The 9550-nt window shown below is 36.2% G+C and overlaps 1 protein-coding gene across 1 annotated transcript in view; it reads right to left on the bottom strand.

Annotated features, from left to right (window-relative positions):
* Window positions 1-9177, bottom strand: part of LOC130245535 (semaphorin-4B-like) — a 126784-nt gene extending 117607 nt beyond the window's left edge. The window contains 1 exon segment of the mRNA XM_056478256.1: window positions 8992-9177. The gene's annotated coding sequence lies outside the window, so the exon portion shown is untranslated.
* Window positions 9178-9550: the final 373 nt, after the last annotated feature.

Here is a 9550-nt window from a genome sequence, read left to right on the forward strand (position 1 = left end):
CTTTGGACAATTATATCTTCTAAATACAAAATTCATCACTGATTTGGAGCACATTATTTATACATATGCTTACAACTAACATGTAAACAACTTTATTTAAATTTCACAGGAACTTTAAAACTTCAAAAGTCTGCATATTTCAAAGTCAAATATTATATGGTGCAAAACACCCCCTCTGCTGACAGGGTTTCTGTTTGTTTCTTCACAGCTCTCGCTCTCTCATCAGGGTCGAAAGCCACAGAAGGTCTCAGAGACACGCAGGCAAATACTTACTTTTGGTCTGTTTCCAGCTTTAGAGCTTGTTCCCACGTAAAACCCCTGGGAGAGAGCGAGAGAGTATGACTGGGAAACGCTGAGGGGAGGTCTGTGACGTCCCTTAAAGACGCATGTTTAAAGACTTCCCAGCAGTGAGTAAAAACACAGTGGCTGCTTTCCCCTCAGGCCTCGAGTACTGCTTGCTTTACAAGATTTAACTACATGAACCCTGTCAGAACCTCTAACTCTTATTTCCACTGACTGCCATCCACAAGTCATGTGTTTATTAGTTATTTCAGTAGGTTATTCATGTTATCTCAGCTAAAATAGTTTATATACCAGTCTAAATTGGTGTTGAATGGTATCTTGGGTGTAGTTTACCTGGTATTAACATTTGGTCAGTTGGATCACAAGGAGACGTTCTCATTTAAACCTGGTTTACAATCCATCCCTTTTATCCTGATTTCTTTAGAGGGGAGGTGCATTCTGATAGCACCAAAGTAACCCAAGCCACTCTTAAACAAGCCTGGAAGGCCACTTAAAGCTGGTTTGCTGGTCTTTGTTGGTTTAAGAGAGACTGCCAGTTTGCCAAGCTTATGCTTATTTAGTAGCTGAGTAGCTAACGGATCTTAAGTCTAAAGCCTGGGACACAGCAAGCTGACGTCAAAGAACTATTGGTGATGAAAACTCACTGTGTTGTCATTTCACGTCAGCTGCATCTGGTCCCGTCTTTATGTATGTTTCTATATCCAGTAGTCTGTATAGTCATTCCATAAGGGGAAACTGAAACTGTAAACAAAGCAGTGTTTATGTACATTTTTCACAGTATTTCTTACTCATTTTGATAATCTGATAATACATATCATTTGCAAATATTTAATATTTTCTGTTCTTGCACTGGGCGGCATGGTGGCTCAGTAGTTAGCACTGGCACCTCACAACAAGAAAGTCGCTGGTTCGAGTCCCGATTGTGTGGAGTTTGCATGTTTTGCTCCAGTTTCCCCCACAGTCCAAAGACATGCGCTATAGGTGAATTGTGTAAATCACAATTGGCCATAGTGTGTGAATGCGAGAGTGTATGGGTCTTTCACAGTACTGGGTTGTGGCTGGAACTAAATCCGCTGCATAAAACATATGCCGGAATGGTTGCAGGTTCATTCTGCTGTGGTGACCCCTGATAAATAGGAGACTAAGTGGAAGTCAAAATGAATGAATACATGTTCTTGCACTCTGATTCATAACTGAACAGCCAATCAGTGTGCTCTCTGTCAAACAAGCCTGATGCTCATCGATGGCCTGATACTGTCCAGTGGCCAACTGTCAGCTTGGTGTGTCCCGGCCTTGAAAAGCTTCCAAAACTCATCTAAAATCAACAGACGAGCACGTACTATAAAGGAAATGATTAAACATGCTGAAAAATACGGCTTCTTTTTATAGTTAATAGGACTATATTTAACACTGAAACTACCAGAATTCTATTAATAAATTACTAGAATGACTGTTTACGCAAGACCGTACCAAATTTTTTGTAATTTAATATTTACATTTAAAGCTTCTATTGAGATTTAAGAATTCAAATAATTCCATCATTACATTTTATGACGCCATTACCCTAAAAATACCACCTTTTTTGTTATATATAGCCTGTGATTGTGAACAGGTTACTAGACCGCCTCGAAGTAGTGGTCCTCACTTTATCCTGCTAAATGAATTTTGAAAGCCAAATGTTTTTGAAAGTTTGAAAGACATTTATAAAGTAAAGTTATTATGGGTAACACTTTATAATAACTACACACTATGAATCATATATTTAGCATTAGCAAATAGCTAATTAATTATTTGTTAAGCATTAACTCTACATTATCAGATGTAAGCAGTTTATAAATGCAGCTTCAAATGATCTATTTTTGATTTTAAAGCATATAAATTCATATAATCACATAAAATCACATATAAAAATGTGCTTAATAATTGTATTTTCATACTTTGTTAATTATTTTTTTCATTAATAATTTAAGTATTGCATATGTACAGACCAGTTTTTGAGAGTAGTTGGTGGTTTTTAAAGATCATTCAGAATGCACAAGTACATGATTTATTATTTATGCATGAAATAATAGTTAATTTGTATGTTAATAAATGCTTTAACTCGACGTCTTCCAGTTTTGTGGCCTAATCTAAAGTGAGGACTATTCATGCTTTATAAATCCCTTATAATTGACGATTAAAGATATATATATATATTTATATTCTAAACAGGAAAAAAGAAAATAAAGGACTTTATTCCTTTCTATTCATTTCAAGATACACAAATGAAACTGTATCAAATAAAAAAATAAATATTTTTGCAATCTTAACTAAAATAAAATTACTGTGCAGTTTAAACATCGCTAAATAGCATTTAAATGTTGTATCATAATACATTGTTGAATTATTATATAGTTGTCGTATCCAGTTTTATGTTATATTTTGGCACTTTTGTTATTAAGCAGTGTTAAAAACTTAATAGTAATTTTACTTTCTCAATAAGATTACAAAGATTTATTGTTCATTTGATGCTAAGTCTTTAATTGTCATTTTTAGAGATTTATAGAGCATAGGCCTCGCTTTAGATTAGGTCACAAAACTGGATGAAGTTGAGTTAAAGCATTTCTTAACATACAAATTAACTATTATTGTATGCCTGAATAATGCAATATATAAATGTTGATTTAAATAGTTTATTAATCATTTACTAACTCATTCTGAATGATTTTTAAAACCCCCAACTACTCCTTAATACAAATGATTTGTAAATAATGCGATACTTAATTTAGTCATGGAAAATTAATCAGTAACAAAGTATGAAAGTACAATAATTGAGCACATTATAAATGTACTTATAAGTGAGAATAGAGCATTTATATCTGCAGTTATAAAACATTTGCAGATATAGAAATGCATGCATAATTTTAATTTAAAAAAAATGTTAGAAAGCAATATTCAAACATATAGGAAAAGGCAGGACATTATAGTTGTAATGGTTTTACTTTACCAATGCTATTAAATTTCAAAATGTAAAAATGGACAAAGTGACTGCTTCGGTAGTTCTAGTGTTAATCCGAAGTTCTCGGATTTAAGCTTTTTTCTGGTATCCCTTTATCAGTAAACAGACCAGCTTTGCCAGGCTATGGGATGAACTAAGATCTGTTAACAAGATTAAGCTAGTTACATCCCATTAAAGATGGTTTCTTAGCCTATGGTCAAGTTGGTGTTGTCACAAAATCATGTTAGGAAATTCTGTCAAACCTGTTTTAAATCAAAACTGAAAAATTATTATTATTATTATTATTAATATTTTAAGCCACGAACATATCACCCTGCAGCTCAAGATCAGTTACTTACTGAAGCTAAACAGGGCTGAGCCTGGTCAGTACTTGGATAGGAGACCACATGGGAAAACTAGGTTGCTGTTGGAAGTGGTGTTAGTGAGGCTAGCAAGGGGCGCTCAACCTGTGGTCTGTGGGAGTCCTAACGCCCCAGTAAAGTGACTGGGACATTATACTGTCAGAAAGCACCGTCTTTCCGATGAGACCTTAAACCGAGGTGGTCATTAAAAAGCCTATGGCACTTCCTGTAAAGAGTAGGGGTGTAACCCCGATGTCCTGGCCAAATTCCCTCCATCAGCCCTTACCCATCATGGCCTCCCAGTCATCCCCATCCAACAAATTGGCTCTATCATGCACTGGCACTTTGTCTAGTGGCTGCCGTCACATCATCCAAGTGGATGGTACACACTGGTGGTGGTGTGGAGAGACCCCCCCTTATGATTGTGAAGCGCTTTGGGTGTATGGCCACACACAATAAATGCGCTATATCAGGGGTGGGCAAATTCGGTCCTGGAGGGCCGGTGTCCTGCACAGTTTAGCTTCAACTCTAATCAAACACACCTGAACATGCTAATCAGTGTCTCCAAGATCACTAATTATCTATAAGCAGGTGTGTTTGATTAGAGTTGGAGCTAAACTGTGCAGGACACCGGCCCTCCAGGACCGAGTTTGCCCACCCCTGCGCTATATAAATTCACACATTACAATACTTTTTTTTGGGAAAGGGTTGGGAGACCAGCTAATACCAGCTAATTAATATTGGTTATCTTAATGATATTTTCAGAGGTGCTGGGACAATCCTACAGCTGTTTTTGGGCATTATCATTACAGTTTTAAGCGTCGCAGAAATAAATTTATTCAAAGAACATACAATGTTTATTTGAGAGGAGAATGTTGGGGAGTGTCGAATAAACTGTCAAAGTTAATGACATGGAAAAAGAGTTTGTGCTTGTCTGTTTTCTTGTTTGTGCCTCAAGAGTGTGTTGCAACACTCTGCAGAGTTTGAGTTCTTGCCAGAAGAATCTAGGAGCAAATACGACTCGTGCTTATTTACATTCCTTGATTCTACAACCAGAGTCGATAACTGACCCAGTTTTTTTAATCCGTCCAATTTAAAGAAAATAAAAAGTCTCTTAGACACATACACACACGCAGAGGCAGGTATAAAGTAGCTAGCCAAGGAGGAATCAAAGCTAAAGCTGGAAAATAGCCTTGGGATCTGATGACTGGGATGGGAAACAGGTGGTGAGTAGAGGCCGTAGAATGGGGTGCTTTATATTCAGTAAAGATACTATGAAGAGATATGGTCGGCATCCGTGCTGTTTTTACTCTTGTCCTAATATGTAACAGGTTGCTGCCACAAAGTCAGCAGGTTCTTGTTTCTGTGTCTTTTATTCTTTTTTTTTTTATTCGTTAAAGCTGGTCTCCCAACAGCACCAAGCCCTCATAGGTACCATTTTAGGCCAAATCTCACCCATTTTTGCATCACATGTCTATATGGACACAAAAAATCATTATAAAACAGTTTTTCCTAAATAAATATTGCAAGCTGAATTCCAGAAACATTCAAATCCTGTATTACTTGAAAAGACTGAGGTGCTTATTTTATACTCAACCAAGAAGTCCTCATCACCGATTCCCTTGCTTATTGTGGGCTGCTTCAAAATGGTTTCATTTGAATATTCTATGATCTTTTCACTTTTTTAATTAGCCTGTTTCCAACTATTTATATATTTTGGAGTGTATTGTAGGCATCATAATCATTATATATATGTATATATATGTGTGTATATATATACATATATTTCGATTATACAATTCAGTTGCTCACTGAAAACAATAGAAATAGTTTTGTTTGCCATTTAAATAAAAGTTAAAGGTAATCAGCAAATCTTTTATTCTTGATTGCATTTAAAAAAGTCCCACATTTTCTCCATTTCAGGTTGTATTAATATAATACCATGTCAACTGCTAAATAATCAGTTATTAAATAGTGAATAAATCAACCATGTGAGAAGATTAACCATGTTTTTACTCCATTATTTGTCAATAAAATAAAATTTCTTCAAAATTTTATATTAAAACATTGAATAAATTAAACAAAAAATGCATACAATAAAGAAGTCATAAAATATTTTCAGCTTACAAATGTATTTACAATAAAACAACAAATACTAATTACAAAATTTTAAAGTATATTAATTCACATGATAAATGGAAAATAATTTAATAATGTCTATTGTTATATATATATAAATAAAATGATAAAATCAATTTTAATATTATGATTATTATTATTATTATTATTATGATTATTATTATTATCTAACTGTACAGCATTTGCAAAGTTGATCAAAGTCAAAATTTATCGACTTGAAAAGTCTCCCATATCCCTTAAAACTATCTAAAATCATCCTAGGAGATCTAAGTAAAACCAATAAACCAGCGTAAACTTCCTTTAGCAGTTTTTAAACTCCAAAATGTCCTAAATGTTTCAGAGTCAGGTAACCGATACAGCTGTTCATTCAAATGAACTGACTATTGAACTCACTTATACGGTAGTTTATGGTGCTGTATTCTTATAGAAGCTGCAGACAGGCTGTGCACTATTGAAATCACAGGCACTGGTTTTTACCAACTAGCCAAACTCTTTCTGACAGCCTCACACAGGCCGACCATTGTCAAGGCTCCTGTAGCCAGAATACTATTGCCAGCTGCTGTCTTTATGGATCAGACCAAAGAAAAACACAGCATAATCATCGCTCTCACTCTGATGATCTTTAGGTCATCTTTTCCACCTCAACGATTCTTGTAATGCTTCAAACTTTTCCAAAAACTTTTCTGAAAATTATCATTCCCTCAATGTCTTCACTGAGAAGCAGGTCTACAGTGTAAACGGCATGAAGGTTCAGCTCTTTGAAGAAAAATTGCTGTGTTTGTTACCGCTCCCTTCAATCCTCTTACTGGAGTGGTTATCTACAGCGTGCAGCTGTCCAACAAGCTGCTGGCTAAAAAGAAAAGAAAGCTCTCAATGGACATGAATTTAAAGTGAAGATCTGCTCTGATTGCACATGCTCATGTGAATACAAATAGTCATGTATGACAACCTCACTAGCAGTGGAGGAGGAACAAAACCTCTTATAAACCTGTATGACGATGTCCTTCTGTGGAACACAAAAGAAGTTATTTTGAAGAAAATTGTTTGTTGTCGGTCAAACTGGATGAATTCTAAGTCTACAAGATTTCAGTGAGATATGTGTTGCAATTTTAAATGGCACACTTGAAAGTAAAATCATAATGGAAAACCTTCTCATACAGAAGAAAAAAGCTGTTCACTAAATGTTGGCTTTTCAAAAAAAAAAAGCATGTAGTTTTGGTATAGATTGTCCAGTTTCACAAGGTCAGTCTGTTATTGTATTGATGTAGTGGCATTGATGTTACCTTTTCATACCCCTAAACATGACGCTGAAGATAGCAAACTGTGATTGGTTGCTTTACTGTACATGTCAGGCAGGTTGTTGTTTTTTTGGCCCATGAAACCTGCAATAGCATCTAGACCTCTAAACATAATTATAAAGGTCTCTCTGCACATGAAAACTGCTGAGATATTTTTTGAAACCTCCTGGGTTCCAAAGAAGGAATCACACACACACACACACACACACACACACACACGCACGCACACACACACACACACACACACACACACACACACACACACACACACACACACACACACACACACACACACACACACACACACACACACACACACAAACACTCATGTATAAAGGATCTAAAACAATTAATAATAAAAAGGACCCCTTTCAAACTTTCTTCTGTCTTGTTTAAGGTTTTCATTTTATTCTATATTATTCTATTCAAGACATGCATTTTTTAAAAACAAAACAACCCACATAATACACTATTTCTTGGCATAAGGTCTTATATTTATTTCTGTAGGAGGTTTTGTATGCATGCACATTATTAGTCACCAATTCTTCTGTAGAACACAAACGAAGACATTTTGAAGAACGTTTTGACAGTTTCCATCCATATAAAAAAGCCAGTTTGGTCCAGTATATCATGACTGGACTGACAGGAATCAATCAAATCCATAAAATACTCTTTAACGTTTAAAAAGTGTAGCTGGGGTGCCGGTAAAAAAACGTAAAATAACGGCCGTTAAATTTGAGAAATTTGCCGTAAAATAACAGACGGTTAAATTACTGAAATGTACTGTACAATAACGCATGTTAAATTACAGGTAATTTCATTACATTTAAATTTCTGGTAAATGTCTGTAATTTAACGTCTGCTATATTATGGTACATTCCCCCAGCTGCCAGAAAAAAACATAAAATTACAGATTTTTTTTCACAGTGTATATTTTGGTTTGATCGATCTCTTATTGTAGTTTTTCCATATAATTATATAAATTATTATTCCATATATAACTTTTTATATAATTTCACTTTAATATCACCCTTTTTACAGTTATTCCATGTAATTCAAATTAATATTCTATCTTAAATATTGTTCACAGTGGAAAAACAACCCACCTGTCTAGAAGTACCCTATTTCATTGAGACGGTTTCATATTTACGTTTGTGGGAGGCTGTGGGTAATGTATTAATAGTCACAACTTCATGAATGACTAAACAACCAGGAGTACAAATCTGATAAATATCCTGACAAAGATCTGTAACATTCACTCCCCTACAAGCCCTTGACCCAATAACAGATCTTGAAAGATCCCAAAACTCCTGATACGGATCCTCACACTTCTCACTTTCCAAATTTTCCCTCCACTCACGAAGCTTCTTCCCGAGTTCATGGAAAGTTCCTCCACGCTGACAGCACCGCTTCTGCCTGCCACATACACATGCTCCAGTCTGCTGGAAAAAAAGGAGATACTAACTCCACAGATCAACACACACAGCTTAAAGCTTCTCCAACTCTGCTGCCAAAGAGCTCACACACACCGGCCAACCCAAACTCCAACACACCCTACAAAACTGATCGTTTGAAACCAAACCCAAACAAACCGAGGCACTTGAGGCGAGCACACAAACAGAAGCAGGCTGAACTCCCTGTCCCGTGATCCGTTACAACCGGCTATCACCTTGCAGATAAGGTCTTACAGTAGAGGGATTGTCTTCCTCCCCCTCGATCATCCTGTCCCAGCAGCCCCTTGCAATAACAAATAACAAACCCCCCATGCTGGCTCGCCACTTGCCCGGAGCGTCTAACAGGAGCGCAATAAAACCCTTTCATTTGCACACTAACCAAACACTCCGGCAGACGTGAATCAATCATTAACAGCGACCAGTTAAAGGTACTGGAGCAAATAGCGTTGAGTACTTACTGTCTTTAAGATAGATTTCCAGCTGGTTCCTCTCAGGGAAAAAAAAAGAGAAAGAAATCCCAAAGGAAATCAAAGTTCTGTCAGTAGATCCAGCTTATGAGACGGCCAGTATCAGCTGTATGTTGGTCTGAATGTGGGGTTGGTAGTACGAAGCTCACGCTCGTGCTCTGTGCGCTGCTGTGACTGAGTGTGTGTATCTGACACGCTGCTGGAGTAAAGCCTCCTTCTGGCTTAATCACTGCTCCTCCCCTTAGATCGTAAGAGAAGGGAGAAAGAGAGAGAGACAGCCTTGATAATCATTACTGAGACTATGAAGAAATCACAAGACTTCTTCTGAATAACCTTTAGTTTCAGTATTAGTGGCTACTTAAAGTTCAGTTTCAGTTTTCATCAGTATAAATGATTAACATAGAGAGCTGAAAGCATTTATTATAAATGAATAGTAAACAAAAGTAGGATGTGGGGAGTGTTTTAAATTTTAAAGGTAGAGGAAAGAGGGACACAAAGTAACACTTTTTGGTTTTGGTCAAATAATGAACAAAGTAATGGGGTCAGACAA

This window comes from Danio aesculapii, chromosome 18 (assembly GCF_903798145.1).
Source record: "Danio aesculapii chromosome 18, fDanAes4.1, whole genome shotgun sequence".
NCBI classification, from domain to species: domain Eukaryota; kingdom Metazoa; phylum Chordata; class Actinopteri; order Cypriniformes; family Danionidae; genus Danio; species Danio aesculapii.